Here is a 16,514-nt window from a genome sequence, read left to right on the forward strand (position 1 = left end):
AAAGAAGAAATCAGACAGTTCCTTCAATTAAATGACAATGAAAATACAACATATCAGAATCTATGGGACATAATGAAAGCAGTCTTATGAGGGAAATTCATAGCAGTGAATATGCATATTAGGAAAACAGAATGAGCCCAATTAAACAACCTGATGCTGAACCTCAAGCTTCTAGAAAAAGAAGAGGAGGACAATCCCAGAGCTCATACAAGGGAGGAAATTATAAAGATCAGAGGAGAAATCAATGCAATGGAGACTAAGAGAACAATACAAAAAATCAATGAAGCCAAGAGTTGGTTCTTCGAAAGAATCAACAAAATTGACAAACCTTTAGCCAAACTTGTCAGAAAAAGGAAAGAAAAGGTCCAAATCCATGCAATTAGGAATGAAAAGGGTGAAATTACAACAGACCCAGCAGAAATCCAGAGGATCATCAATACCTACTTCCAGAATCTATACGCCAATAAGATGGACAACACAGAAGAAATGGACAGATTCCTGGATACATAGGAATTACCAAAGTTGAATGAAGAAGACCTAAAAGTTCTGAACAACCCAATATCAACCAATGAAATTGAAAACATAATTAAAAACTTATCAACTAAGAAAAGCCTGGCCCTGATGGCTTCACTGCTGAATTCTACAAGACATTTAGAGAGGAGCTGCTGCCACTACTGTTTAAACTCTTCAATGAAATTGAAAGGGAAGCAATACTCCCAAATTCATTCCTGGCAGCAAGCATCACCTTGATCCCCAAAGCAGAGAAAGACCCAACTGAAAAAGAGAACTATAGGCCAATCTCACTAATGAACATAGATGCAAAAATCCTTAATAAGATAATGGCAAACAGAATGCAGAAGATCATCAAGAAGATCATACACCCTGATCAAGTGGGATTCATCCCAGGGATGCAGGGATGGTTCAATATACGAAAATCAATTAATGTGATACACTACATCAATAGAGCCAAGGGCAAAAACCATAGGATTATCTCCATAGATGCAGAAAAAGCATTTGACAAAATCCAACATGCATTTATGATAAAAATTGGAATAGATGGTCTCTACCTCAAACTGATAGAAGCCATCTATGAAAAACCAACAGCCAATATCATACTAAATGGTCAAAAACTGAAATCCTTCACACTCAAATCAGGAACAAGACAAGGATGTCCACTATCACCACTCTTGTTCAATATAGGTCTGGAAACATTAGCCATGGCAATTAGACAAGAGAAAGAAGTAAAAGGAATAAAGATAGGAAATGAAGAAGTCAAATTGTCATTATTTGCAGATGACATGATACTCTATATAGAAGACCCCAAGAACTCCACCAAAAGTCTTCTAGACTTAATAACCAAATTCAGTCAAGTAGCTGGTTACAAGGTCAACACACAAAAATCAATAGCTTTCCTCTACACCAAAGACAGACTCACTGAGAGAGGAATAGGGCAAATAATTCCTTTCACAATAGCATCCAAAAAGCTAAAATACCTAGGAATTATCCTAACAAAAGAAATCAAAGACCTCTTCTCTGAAAACTATGGCACTCTGAAAAGAGAGATTGAAGATGATATCAGAAAATGGACAGACATCCCCTGCTCCTGGGTAGGAAGGATTAATAGAGTGAAAATGGCCATACTTCCAAAACTGCTATATAGATTTAATGCAATTCCAATTGAGATCCCAGCAGCATACTTCATAGACCTTGAGAAAACAATCCAAAAATTCATTTGGAACAAGAAGAGACCCCGAGTAGCAAAAGCAATTCTAGGTAACAGAGATATGGCAGGGGGTATCACAGTCCCCAACCTGCAACTCTACTACAAAGCTACTGTGATAAAAACAGCATGGTACTGTCAAAGAAACAGACTTGAGGACCAGTGGAACAGATTAGAAGATGCAGAAACAATGGCAGACATACTCAGCCATCTCATCTTCGACAAAGGAGCCAAACACCCTCACTGGAGGAAAGATAGCCTCTTTAATAATTGGTGCTGGAAAAATTGGGCTTCAACTTGCCAAAGATTCAAACTAGACCTGTATCTCTCACCATGCACTAAACTAAAATCAAAATGGATTAAAGATCTAAATATTCAAATAGAAACTCTGAACCAGTTGGAACAGAGGTTAGGTAGAACCCTTGAAGACATCGGTGTAGGAAAAGATTTTATGAACAAAACCTCAGTTGCCCATGAACTAGCACAAACAATCAACAAGTGGGATCTCTTCTTATTAAAAACCTTCTGCACAGCAAGAGAAACCACCAACAGTGTGAAGAGACAACCCACAATGTGGGAAAAAATCTTCACCTGCTCTTCCTCAGACAAAGGTCTACTATCTCAAATCTATAAAGAACTTAAAAAGATCAGACCTCCCAAATTTAAAGACCCAATCCAAAAATGGGCATCTGAAATGAACAGACATTTCTCAGACAAAGAAGTAGAAATAGCAAATAAATACATGAAAAAATGTTCAACATCACTGGTCATTGGAGAGATGCAAATGAAAACAACGCTGAGATTCCACTTCACTCCAGAAAGAATGGCTGCTATCATGAAATCAACCAATAACAAATGCTGGTGGGGCTGTGGGGAAAGAGGAACCCTGCTCCACTGCTGGTGGGAGTGTAGACTGGTGCAACCACTGTGGAAATCAGTATGGAGATACCTCAAAGAACTAGGACTGGAAGTCCCATTTGACCCTGCTATTCCACTGCTGGGGATCTTCCCCAAAGAATTAAAAGAATCATACCACAGTGATATATGTGCACCCATGTTCACAGCAGCACAGTTTGTAATAGCTAAAACTTGGAAACACCCCAAACGCCCATCAACTGGAGACTGGATAAAGAAAAATGTGATTTTTTAATAAAATGGAGTACTACTCAGCCATAAAAAATGAGAAATTAGAGACATTTATAGGTAAGTGGATGCACATTGAGGCAATACTGTTAAGTGAAATAAATAGGACCCACATGTGTAAATACCGAATAGTTTCTCTGGTGTGAGAAACTGAAAGTGTAAATAAGGACTAAATGTATAATAGATAATGTGAAATAGGAAGAAAAGGGGCAAAGGGGAAGGAAGTGGGAGGGCTAGGGGAAAGGATAGAAGGGAATGGGATTAATATGAGAAAATGGAAAAATAGGAACAAAATCTTTGTAAATAGGGAGGACTGGAGGGGTTGAAGGGAGGGCTGGGCAAGGGAGAAAAATAAGAACCAAGAGAGACTATGTAAAGGTGCAAATTTCCAATGATGAATGTCATTATATTGTATACCTAAAATGTACCAATGATTAGAATGAATAATCGATAATGCAAAATAGGAAGAAAAGGTCCAAAGGGGTAGGGGTAGTGGGAGGGTCAGGGGAAAGGAAAGAAGGGAAAGGAAAAATGCTGAGAAATGGAAAAAATGGAAATAAAGTCTTTGTAGGTGGGGAAGGGTGGAGGGGGTGAAGGGAGGGCTAGGAATGGGGAAAAAATAAGAACCAAGATGCATTATGTAAAGGTACAATTCCCAATGAGAAATGTAACTGTATTGTATACCTACAATGTACCAATAAAAGAATTTAATACAAAAATAAATAAAAATAAATAAAAAATAAAAAAATAAACTAGCTCCTATCACCAAATCTGTTTTTCCTAGACATATTTCTCATTTTTGTCATGATGTAAACAATTATTTGTTGACCACTTCCTCTATGTAAAAGAACCCTGTGATTGAAAGAAAGGAACTGTGCAAACCCCATCCTCAAATATTCAAAAGATTTAGTCTGTTTTGTGCTGTTTTAACAGAATACCTCAGACTGAATAACTTACAAAGAACCAACGTTTATTTCCTGCAGCTCTGGAGGCTGACACAGACAAGATAAAGGAGCTAGAAATCCTGTATGAGTCTCCTTCCTGAATCCTCATAAGGAGGATGACAGGCAAAAGAGTAGAAGGAGCTAACTGTCCTCACGGGGCAGAAGAGCAGGAGTGAGAACTCACTACCATGAGTCCTTTGGTGGTATCATTAATCCGTTCATAATGATGGAGTCCTCATGACCCAAACCCCTCCCCAAACTGCCATGCTGGATATCAAGTTTCCAACACATAAATTTGGGGGACACATTCAGATTCTAACGGAGCATACAGTATGAAGTTGAATGTAAGGATAAATGAGTAAATGATGGGAAGATTGCCTCAAGTACAGAAACTAGGTAATTGGGGAGGTAGTGATCTGTGCCATCTTCAAAAAAGTCTGTGATTTCAGCAAGAGAATTTATAGCAACAGAACAGGAATATCACAGAAGTAATGAGTAATAGCCAGAACTTGCTCTTAATCAGCCACCATCTCCAGCAATCTCCTAAGCACCTGAAGCTGCAGTTTTTATTCTATTCTGCACACAAGAACATGGAGACTTAGATCTAGAACTTATTGAGAGCTGCACATGTAGGAAGTTGAAATGTTGTTGGTCAGCACAGTATCTGAAGATTCCAAGCTCTTTCTGTCCTCCCCAAAGAATTGGCCAGGACAATCAAGAAACAAATAAACACAAATTTCATTTAACATAAAGGAAGATTTAACATAAAGGAAGAAAGAGTGAAGAAAAGTGAAGGAAAGAGTAAAGAAAAGAGAAGAAAGGAAGACGTAAGTCCTGTGAGCAGAACAGGCCACTGCAGAAACAGCAGCACAGTGGAACAGCAAATTTACAGCAAGCAGTGACAGTACAGTCAATGGCTGCTGCCTTTATGTCCTTGCAGATTCATTTTGTCAGAGGTGTTCTTCCCACACATCCATTCTGGACCAGGTTATATAGGTACATCCCATTTCCAGTCTCCAGTTGGGATCTTTGTAATTGACAGCTTACATATTCTCTTCCAGCCAGCCTGCCATTTCCTAATGTCCTACATCAGAAATCCTGAAGTCAAATTTAAGAATCTAACTCCAAATCTCACACCTTTAATCTCAAGTACTATACTTTAATCTCATGTACTATAAATTAGAGACATCACAAATATTTCCTAGTTCAGCACTATGCAACAGAAATATGAGGTGAACTACAAACCCACATTAAAAAGTAAAAAAAAAAAAAAAAAGAAATTAATTTAATGTATTATTTAACCCAATTGTTATGGCTTGAACCTAGATGTCCCCACAAAGCCTCATGCAGTCATAGCTGGGGCTTTTTGGAGGTGGTTGGGTCTAGAGTATGTGATTTGGGATTAAGTGTGTGATGCTAGTGTCAAGGGTGTGTGATTACTATATTAGTCCACTGAGCAGTTTGACAAAGTTCTGGGTGTGGATAATAGGAAAGCCCACCATGAGTGTGACTGCTAATGACCCTCAGGGCGTGTAGGCTATATAGAATATAAAGGGCAGAAAGAAGGTTGCTGTTATGGCTTGCCACTTTGTTACTGTGAGGCTGCCTTGCTGCTTTCTGGCTTCTGCCTGCCATGAACTGCTTCTCCTCTTCTATGCCATGCTGCCTTGGAGCCAGCCAACTAAGAACTGAAATATCTACAAACTGTGAGCTATAATAAACCTTTCTTCCTTTAATGTTGGATGTTGGGTCTGTGGTCTCAGCAAAAAGAAAAGTACCTAAGAAGCCAGTATATCTAAAATATTTTCATTTCTAAATGTAATTAACATTTTAAAAATCTATTAGAAAGATATTTTACAATCATTTTTGCATACTTAGTCTTCCAAATCTGGTGTTTAGTTAATACTCACATTTCAGTTTAGACTAGCCACATGCCAGGTACTCAATAGCCACATGTAACTAGTGAGCAGCACAATTCTGGTGCATATGATGAGAGAAGTAAGACAGCAAGAAATCTGCTTTGAAGAGAGGGTGAAAAAGGGAGGGAAAGAAAATATTACAGATTGGGCCTAAGTAAAATTGGAAGAACCACACAGATTTAAGGTAAATTTTTATGTGTCTCATCCTTATAGCAATAAATAACAATTTCTATTCACAGAAGATATTTGTAAGTAATCAGTGTTCTGGCAGATATCAAGTGCTTTTAGAAATCATAGCCTCTAGGGTTTTACTCACAGGATTCCCCTTGCAATATATGGCTCACAAGTACCCCAACCATCTTGGGTTGAAAGGGAAACCTGAGACAGTAACAGTTAATTAACTGACGGCCTAAACCCTTCCAGTCCTTCCTTCCAATTTTCCAAATTAAAAATGTGAATTGAATAAAAGGTGTCCTGCTCTACTCAGTTTTATTTAAGATTTCAAAGTCCATGCCCAAGTGGAAAGCTTTTTTTTCCTCTTGCCAGCAATTGTCTTTATCTCTTGGCTAGGATCTTGAACTATTTTCATAAAGATGAGAAGGGATGAAAGAAAAACATTCTGATTAATTTCCATTTTATGTTATTACAACCAGTTAAATCCTCTAGAGTAAAAATTAAATCTTATAGCTCATGACCTGGAAAGTTCAGTCATTAAAGCCCACGAACCTTCAAACATAGAGCTATGCTGAAATGTCTTCTCTCCTTGCTTAAAAGCTGCTCCTAAGAGTTTAACTTTCATTTAAGTCATTTGCTGTCAAGGAAACACGTTTTTAAACAGACAAGGGTTGGGTTGAAGTTTTCTATTTTTAGTTCTTGCCCAGGATAAAGCTATTTTTGCATCCCATCAAAACCACCCTCAGAAACTTCATTCACACCAAATAATAAATAATTCTCCTATAATGCTTTTTTCTCCAATTTGACCAAGTAGCAGGGCCCTCTGAACATTAAGTTGTTCTTATTGGGATACCATGAAAAATTACCATATAAAAATTAAAGATAAATCATACAACTGTGTATTAAATCAATACTATCTTAGATTCTAGTATGTACAAACAATGGCAAACACCAAGAATATGAAGAATTGAACGGATAAATTTCACAGTTAATAATATCCCATCCTCTGACTTCGTGTTTTGTTGAGACTAGGTGAAAATAGTCATGTCTAGGTGAATAGCAGAACTTCCTGCGGATGAGTGTTTCCTGGAAACTGAACATCTTCATGGGCTTTATCTTTTAAGAGGATCCCAGACTTTATGGAGTCTGGTGATAGAGAAGTGATGTCAAGTGTTGGCCTGGTAGATGGTGATTTATTTATGTCCTGGTGTTACTCCCAGGCATGCCAATTGAGAGCCAATGCCACAATGCCTAAAGACAAATACACAGGGCATCTTAGCCAGACTACTCTGTTATATCTGTTTTTATCAATCCAGAACCAGGAAAGGGTTTGGAAGGAAGAAGTAAGATCTGTTAAATAGAACAGTTAGACCTAAAGCTACTTCCACACAGAGTAATCTGCAATTTAACTTGATGTGTGAAGACTTTAACCTATTGTGTACCAAGTAACTGAATCTCAGCCAATCACAAGCAGCCATGTTCAAACCATGTTCAAGACAGACACGAGCTGTCACCAATCAGGCTGTTTCTGTGCCTCTCTTCTGTTTTCTACACATCACTTCTTGTCCTCTGGCTATAAATGTAACCTATGGCAGAGTGGAAGATTCTGAGCCATTTTTGGCCCAAACTGCTGCCCAGTTCTAGATTCACAAATAAATTAAAATATGAAAAACTAGTTTTGTTGGTTTTTTTTAATAGTTTAGTGCACCAGTGCAGACCTGGAAAAACCACAGTCTCTGTGTATTTAAAGGGGCCTTAGCAGTACTATTCCTCACTCCCAAGGCAGCCTCCACACAGTTATCATTTGGGCATGTCAGGGACGTGAGCAAAAGGGACTTTGCCTGGGGGACCTTAGCAAAAGCCAAAAATGCAGTGATTCAAAAGTGGTTGGACAGAGCTGCTTTTGTTCTTTACAAACATTTTATTATGAAAAAGGTCAAACATATAACAAAGGGAATACTAGAGTGAGCATGCAGCCTCAATATTTATCAGTATATGCCTAGGCTGGTAGACCTATACCTCTACTCCCTTCTCCCACACATACATATTATTTTGAAACAAATACAAGGCTTTATACTATTCCAAACATAAATACCTCATTACATATCTACAGAAAATTAGGGCAGTTAAAAATGTTACAACGCCATTATCATATTTGAAAAATTAGCGGTAATTCCTTACGATCAGCAATATCCAGTGTTCAAACTTGTCCTACTGTCTCATATTTTCCAGCAAGAGTTTACATAAGTCATAGTTCCCCCAAAAGTCTATACATATTTTGTTTCTACACTTCAATATTTCCTGTAAATTGGAAGGCTTGATTATGTTTAGGTTCAATTTTTTTTGGCAAGAAGACTTCATAGGTGGTGCTGTACACTTGCTAGTACAGCACTTTAGAAGGTACATAATGCCTGATGCCAATATTGATCAACAACTTCAGGTGTTTCCACCCTCATCATCCATTATGAAGTTCCCTATCAGCTTTTCAACTAATGGTCTTAGCAGGCGTTGATGTTAATTACTTAGATAAATTATCTCATTAAGGGTTGAAACATTGATGTTTTAAGTCTATCATCTTCCGTACATTTATTAACTGAAATTTTTCTTTAAAATGCTTTCATCAAATATTTGGTTGTTCTGAGGGACGGGAAAAACAAATCACAGATTGGAATCTTTGCTATTAATTTGCTTATTTTCAGAATAATGAACTTCTTCCCTAGTATACTGCAAAGATGACCAATGATTTTGTATCATTGTAAATTCATACACATTAATATATTTTACATATTTTAATCCATTTGTGCTTGTGTTCATTTTGATTTTCAAATTCTTCTGTCTTCGATCAATGGAAGTTCTTCAGATTGGCTCCTGAATCTTTTGAATACATGTTGAATTGCCTTGATGGTTTCCTTGCCTTTTGGAATGATTACCTCTTCCTGGTGCTCCTCTTTCCCACATTTACACTGCCAAACACAGATTTGCCATTTTGCCAAAAACACTGGTTTAATTTCCTAGGTATTAGTATTTACAGACCATAATTTCAGAGTTCACTGCTAACAGTCCATTCTACAACTTTTTAGTAGAAATTCCTGGGAAATATTTATTAGAAAATATATCAAAAATTCATATTGATATTTACAATTCCAATTTAGGGTGGCAGGTTTCATTTAACTTCTTTGATTTTTACCATGGTATATTTTACTCTTACATTGAAAAATCTTAGTTCTGAGTGACATTAACAATTTTAAGATTTCTTTGCAGATCTCTTTTCTCCTTAGAATAGATATATCCCACAACAGATGTCCAAATTACTGAGCTTTTTAATGTCATTTGAAGTAATTTATCTTGATGCAGTTAAACCACCTACATGATATCCAATTAAGTTCATTTATTTTCTTTTTCTTTTAATTTCTGAAGATTGCTTTCTTGTTTCAATTTATATGACTTAAAAGTCAAATCTACAAAACAATGCCTAATTAGAGCTACTTTCATTAGTTTGTGGTTTATGCCTATATTTGTTTCCCCCTTTTCATTTATACACTACTCCTCTCCTCACCTGTTTCACTTAAAAATATATCCTGAAGATTACATTAGACAATATGTAGAGCTATTTCTCAATCTTTTACTAGTTGCATAGAACTTCATTGAGTAGGAGCCACATATCCTAACTGACTCTTTTAGATATTTAAGACCAGAGAGCTACAGCTTCATTTGGAGGGCTAGAAACACAACAGAAGCATCAGGGAGAAATTTGAATTGCTTCTTCTTCCTGCTTACTCTGCCTCTCTGGTCACTGAGCAGTGCACAACTTTGTTTTCCTCCTAACAACCCAAATCTTGTCTGTCTTCAGGTTTTGCCTTCCCCATTCACAGTCATGTGCCTCAAGAGGAAGCTGACCCCTCACCTACCTCCAAGGCCAATCTCAGTCCCCTGCTGAGGATTAATTCAGAGATGACCATGTTCCTGGCCAACAGACTTGATGAGACAAAGCCTTCTGGGAAGTTTCTTGAGAAAGTTGCCTCTCCCCTAAGAGAGCCACTGGAAGGGAAAACATTTCTTTTGTATATTGAAATGGCTGGATGTGACTCTTGGAGATTCTGCAGTCATTTTATGTCCACTCTGGGATTAATACCAACCCTACAGATGTCAGAGGAGTGAAAAGAATTGCACCCTTGATGACATGCCTGATTGAATGAAGCAGCCAACACTGAAGAAAAGTTCATCTGGACCTCCTGATACCGGAGGTGATAACATTTCTTACTGTCTAGTGCCATTTGGAAAAAGGCTTTCTGTTTTTAGAGGCTGAATCCTTAAAGGATTATCATCCTCAAATTTAGAGAGTAATTGATTATTACACAAGTCACCAACTACTTCCTCTTCCCTCTATGTCCTTATATGGTTGATTTCCCTTGAGTACATTTGGAAAAGGGAAGTTGGGGTATTTGTACACTCCAAAGAAGTCTAAACTTCAGCCTATTTCTCTATTGCTAACTGACTTGGACTCATCCCTTCACTGTTGATCACTTCCTAGAAAGTCTGAGCCATGTCTTCTCCCTTTACTCCTCCAATGAAGCAGCCTAAGTCTCTACATATCAACTTTAACAGAAGTTTTGGGGTTAATAGAGAAAAGCGTATACAGAAAAATGTTCACATTGAATGTCAGCCAACGCTGTCCGGAGGAATACACTCATTTCCTCCACAAGGAATTTATCCTAACTATATTCTCTCAAGTATCCTAAACCTCCTACTATGTCACTGACCCCACCCCCATGCTTCTCTTGTAGGTAGCTCCACGATCTCGAGGTGGTGGCAGCAACTCCAAACCTCCGTTATTTCACTACACAGAGCTTTGTTTAAATTTCTACTCCAGCAATGTCCAGATACTTTGCTTTCAACACCAGACTGATTAAGACATCTTCCTAAATGAAAGAATAATTCTGTCTCTGAAAGAGGAACTCTGCATTTCTCTTGGGTCAATCTGCTCAAATTCAGCCAGCTTTTAAAATGTCATTGATTTACTTATTATTAACAATTACAATGGGAATAACGGTGCCTATCTTGTAGGCTGGCTAGAAAAATTTATCAGTGAGTGAGGTTGGAAAACATTTAAACTCTCTCTGTCTCATTTTTCTCACCAGTAAAATGAAAATAAATACTAATACCTACCATGTAGCTCATAGGGTTTTTGTGATGATTAAATGAATTAATACATTCAAAGGGCTTTGAACATTCTCAGGTACTCAACCAATGTTAACCACTGCTGCTATTATTCTATCAGACATCTTTGATGTAAAAAGGTTGTTTGGACTTGCTGCCACAGGGAGATAAGAGCACTCAGAGTATGCAGTTATTGTGAGGACTGAATGATGTATGTGACCTCAACTAGCACCTGACATGTAGTGACAAGTAAAGGCAGGCTCTCAGTGCTGGGAGGATTAGTGATAGTGTATGTGAAGGCCTGCACATGGTGGAAGATCAATAATGTGAGATCCTATCGTGTCACTTCTCAGGGAGGTTATGGATATTGTTAGAAACTGGGGCAGGAGGATTTGAGCAGCTGGAGTTTTATAAATCCTGGCAAGAGCCCCCATTTTAAATCCAATGTGCTGCTGCACACCTGAAATCCCAGCTACTTGGAAGGTTTAGGCAAGGAATCTCAAGGTCAACAACTGCCTAGGCAACTTAGCTAGACCCTGTCTCAAAAATAATAAAATAAAATAAAAATAAAAAAGGAGAGGAAGTAGCTCAGTGCTCCCTAGAGTCAATGGAGGGGGAGGGAATGGAAAAAAGAGAGAATGGGAGAGAGAACCTGTTTTGATTCCCATGGAAGACATATGTTGTTATTGTTACCCTTTTTAGCATTATTAGAGGTAGCACTACCAGGCCTCTACCAGGTGCTGTGTTCATATTCTGTAGGTAAAAAGAGACAAATAGGATTCATATCTTGCTTGCTTGCCCATGGGAGAGTTTGCTCATGATCAGCTTTCATTGGGATGATTGCCACCTGCCAGCATGAGAGCCAGCAAGCTGGCAGCACCAGTTCCAAGGCCTCCGAGCAGGATGGCTTTCCCATGCTGCAGGAGTGATAAGGAAACAGAGAAACAGCCTTTCCCCAGCTCCTTCTCCACTTTTTCCTAGGCCACAATGAGCAAGCCATACCAACTGCCCTAAGAGTTTAGAATCAACATGGGAGCAAGAAAACTGGAAATACAGTGAATCCCTGAACTCAGAAAACAAACATTACTAAAAGCATGGCTCAAGGTGACCAAAAGTGTTAGAGTCCTTCAGAAGCAGTGACAAGACAGCAGAGAACCATAGGCAAGGTGGGGAAAATGTTTTCTATCACATAGAAACTGTGGAAGTTCTGAGAGGAACTTTATGGTATTTCCATGAAGATTTACAAATTCAAACCTGCGAAGATGAAGATGGAAGTAGCAGGTGCATACAAGGAAGGGCCTAAGCAGAGAGATTGGCTGGGGCCAATCACAGGCCACCTCTGTCACTCAGTGAAGAAGAGGTGGACAGACCTAGACCTGTAGTATATGTTAGCATCTGGCCCATGCGATCCACTGAGGCACAAAGCGGGTACTGGCCAGGGGAGGCCTGTAAGTATGAGGTTGGGGTGATTCAGCCTCTGCCCAGCAGAAAATAAAACATCAGGACGGTCAATTAAAGAAAACAATCAGAAAAACCTCTGGACCTGTCTGCCTAGAGTTCCAGAGACCCATCTCTTGGAAACAAAACCATTGTACAGTTCATTTGCTTCTAAAGTTTCTCAGTCGTTCTGCAAAAAATAGACCCCAGGAAAAGGGAAGGGAAAAGCGTGATACAAAGATACTGGCTACTTAGAGGACTGACCATTCCACTTTAATGTAAGTCACTTAAGAAAGAAACTAATTAAGTGCACCTGCACTAAAATGATCTCATGGCTATTATCTGCCCATACAGAGAAAGTGAGAGCCATGAAGTCTGAAGCACAGCAGGCAGCCTGCTTAATTGTCTTCTGTAAGGAATAGCTTTTGTTTTGACCAGTGCTCCATCAAAAATACTAAGTGTTAATGTGCCCTGTATAATCTATCTGGCCAGCTAACTAGTTTAATCCATCACACACCATGTGAATGAATAAAAGCAGGTTGGTAGTGACAAGTTAATAGTAGAGGCAGGAAATAAAACGGAGAAACACACCTTGATTGATGGTGCAGAACTATTAGGTGCTACTATAGATGGACTCTGTCTGGTTTTATATAGTGCCCAATCAAAAGCAAAAGAGATCTAATAATTTAAAACTCTAAAAATGTTGCCTCAATTAAAGTTTTAAAAGACCAGTGAATTTATTGCTTTCCAACTGAATGATAAAAGTTCAATTAAAGCCAACTATCAAATATCTACAAGTTCATCAGCCATCACAAATCTTAATTCCCGCTTCTCATTGGCTTCCTTGTCTGGTCTGCCAGCCCAATCCCTGTTAGCAAAGTCTCTACTTTGCCTCTATCCACACTTTCCTCTATCAACTGTAGCTGAATGAAGGGAGCGCCGTTGGACTAGGATTGTGTTTGAAACCAAACACAATCGCCTTCTTGCACTGTAGAGACAATGGGAAAATAGGATGCACCAATCTACGAGGATCTAGAGGGATCATGCACTCCTAACACTGTGAGGGAAAATTAGGAAGTCTCATAGAAGCAGACTGGGAAACATCCAGGCTTCTCCAGAACCTCTTGTTCTTGTTAGGTCCAGCTGAACCCAGTAACCAAAGCTGATGCTCTCCTGATCTATATAAAACGAACAGTCAACACCTGGTAAATAGATCTTCACATATTAGAATGCATAGTTTAGGAATATTTATCCCAGCAATAAGTCCCCCTCTCTCTCTCTCTCTTTCTCTCTCTCTCTCTCTCCACACGCACACACAATATACATACATAATTAATCACTGTAACAGGAAAATGTTGGACAAAACCTAAGAGAAAACTGGTAAAATAAACGATAGTACATCCAGCAATGGGATACTAGGAAGGGCAAAAAAAGAAAGATAAATGATAAAGATCTTTCTATTCTCTCTATACTAACATGAAATAATCTCCAAGTCATATTGCCAAGCTTAGCAAAAAAATGCAAGGTGAAGAAAGATGTTTATGCTATAAGAGCAGTTGTATAAAAATTGCAGCTGTACACAGACACATACATGTACATACTGGCTTGTTTATGCATAAAACATCTCTCAAGAAGAATATAAGAGCCTTCAGCCAGGCATGGTGATGTACACCTGTAGTCCCAACACTCAGGTAGCTGAGGCAGGGAGGATTACCACAAGTTCAAGGCCAGCCTGAACTACATAGTGAGACCCATAAGAAACAAAACAAAAGAAGATACAAGGGCCTCATAACCTTGGTTGCCTAGAAGGCCGGAAGCTCAGGTGGTGCAAAGAGGAATGGAAACACATTTCATTGCACACTTTAGGACCTTCTAAACTTTGGACATGTGAGCATATTAACTACTAAAAAGCAAGTAACTTGCCTAGTTAGCCCCTTTAATCTCTGCTCTCAACTCTCCCACCTCTGGTTTCTCTCCGCATTTAAGTACACTATGACCCCAGGCTGTTCTTTGCAGCCTTTGCTTCTGCCCTGTCTGTATGCACCAGGAACCACTTCTCATTGCAGAGATATCTTCATTAACATTTTTCTCTGCTTCTTGGTCCTAAACTGAACAACTGCACACCAAGTCATCTACAGTGGATTTAGTTATCTCCACCGGAAGCTCCAGAATTATATCAAGTCCTCAGCAGAGAATGTGCTCCCATTGACCTGATGATATAACCAACCTACTCAGGTGAAAACCAGTCATTTCCCTTCCTGAATATAACCTCAGACACTAATCCTACCTCTTCCAGACTGCAACTTGTCCATTCCCCTCTTGGATCCCCAAACCCCACCCGAGGCCTTCAGCTCCTTGGATTCACAGAGGAGTTGTCCTGCCCATCCCCCAGGCACAGAGAACTGATGGCTTTGAGCTATCCTCCTCTACTCTTGGTTCCCGCAGCCAAGGGGGCATCAGAGGTGAGACCTGTTCCGTGATTCCAGCCCCAAGATTCCGGCAGAGCTCTGCATGCTGTGGTGCTGCTTAGTCTGGTATCCGAGCACCTACTCTACGCTCATTTAGCCACTAGATGTTTTCCAGTTTAGAACCCACTGCCAGAGGTCTCCTAAATATGCCACATGCTGCTCAGGCTCCACTCACTCCTCAGACTTCTCTTGGAAGTCTGCTTAAATAGACGTCCTTTTAAAAATGGCATTGCCGTTTAAAACACCTAACTAATGACATCACAGTCTAGGATGAAAAAATCGTCATAGAAGTTGTCCAATAGTTTTTAGTCAGACTTTCTATTTCATAATTAGAAGGAGTATCAAGAATGTTCTGGTTTGGGCCGGTGATTTATCTCAGTGGTGCAGCTGCCTGCATCGCAAACGAAAGGTTCTGAGTTCAATTCCCAGTACCAAAAAAAAAAAAAAGAAGAATGTGCTGGTCTACTAGGAAGGTCTTCATACCAAGACAATTGGAATCATTGAACAGAATGGTAGGATGGAAACTAGATGGGCTTGGGCATCAGAAAGACATGCATCTGAAAAATGTCTTTTCAATTCAGTAGTTACAACCTCAAACTACTTAATCCACATAAGCTCCAGTTTGTGCATCTGGAGAATGAGGATTGTTCTAAAGGCTAAACTGATTCAAGTACAGTACTGTCATATCATAAGCACTCATTTTTGTTCCTTTCCCTTAAAAATCTACCATCTACAAGGCAAAGACAGTAATTTCTAAATTGGATTACACTTAAGAGATTTAAAATATGGATGCTATTCAAGGCACTGTGCAAGGACAACAGGCGATTGAATGAAACGAAAAAGGCCTCCATGGCAAGCTACTGGCTGTCTGACCCCAAAACAGCCCCCTCCTCACCACTTTCCACCTTGACACCCTCCCCTAGGAAGGCTGGAATAGTTAAATACCAACTTCACCCAGCTTTGTTGCACTTGGGAGTGGCCAAGTACATGGCTCTGGTGACACAGGAAGTCAAATGTCTACCAGCAAGATTCTAGGAAAAAACAGAAACAATAGAAATGGCTACTGATCCCCTTCCTCTCCTTTCCTGACCCTAATATTGATGGCTGGAGGGATAGCAGCCTTCTTGCAACCATCAGGCAACAAGCATGAGGGAAAGACCAGGAAAAGTGAAGAGGGCTGGGGATTTAGCTCAGTGGTTCCGCCACCTGACTCACAAGCACAAGGACCCGAGTTCGATCCCTAGTACCAAAAAAAAAAAAGTACAGTAAGAGAGTTTCCCCAAAAGCACTAAGTCACCAAACCAACCCCAGAAGCTGCCTGTCCTGAAAGTCTTGTTCTATGGAAAAATTCCTTCCCTCGGCAAAGTTTTCTACCACTGGTAACTAAACACAATCCAAAGTAATACAGCCACTTCCTTCAAGGGATCCATATTCTAGTGGTAGAAATAAGGTATGTTTTCAACTTTCAAAAATACAAACTGAGAGTTATGAGTATGACTTGACAGAGCATAATGAATTATATAAAAGTCTTAATCACATTTATCCCAATACA

Source organism: Heterocephalus glaber, unplaced genomic scaffold (genome assembly GCF_053883595.1).
Source record: "Heterocephalus glaber isolate CG9 unplaced genomic scaffold, H.glaber_assembly_v1.0 deba00001481, whole genome shotgun sequence".
NCBI lineage: Eukaryota > Metazoa > Chordata > Mammalia > Rodentia > Bathyergidae > Heterocephalus > Heterocephalus glaber.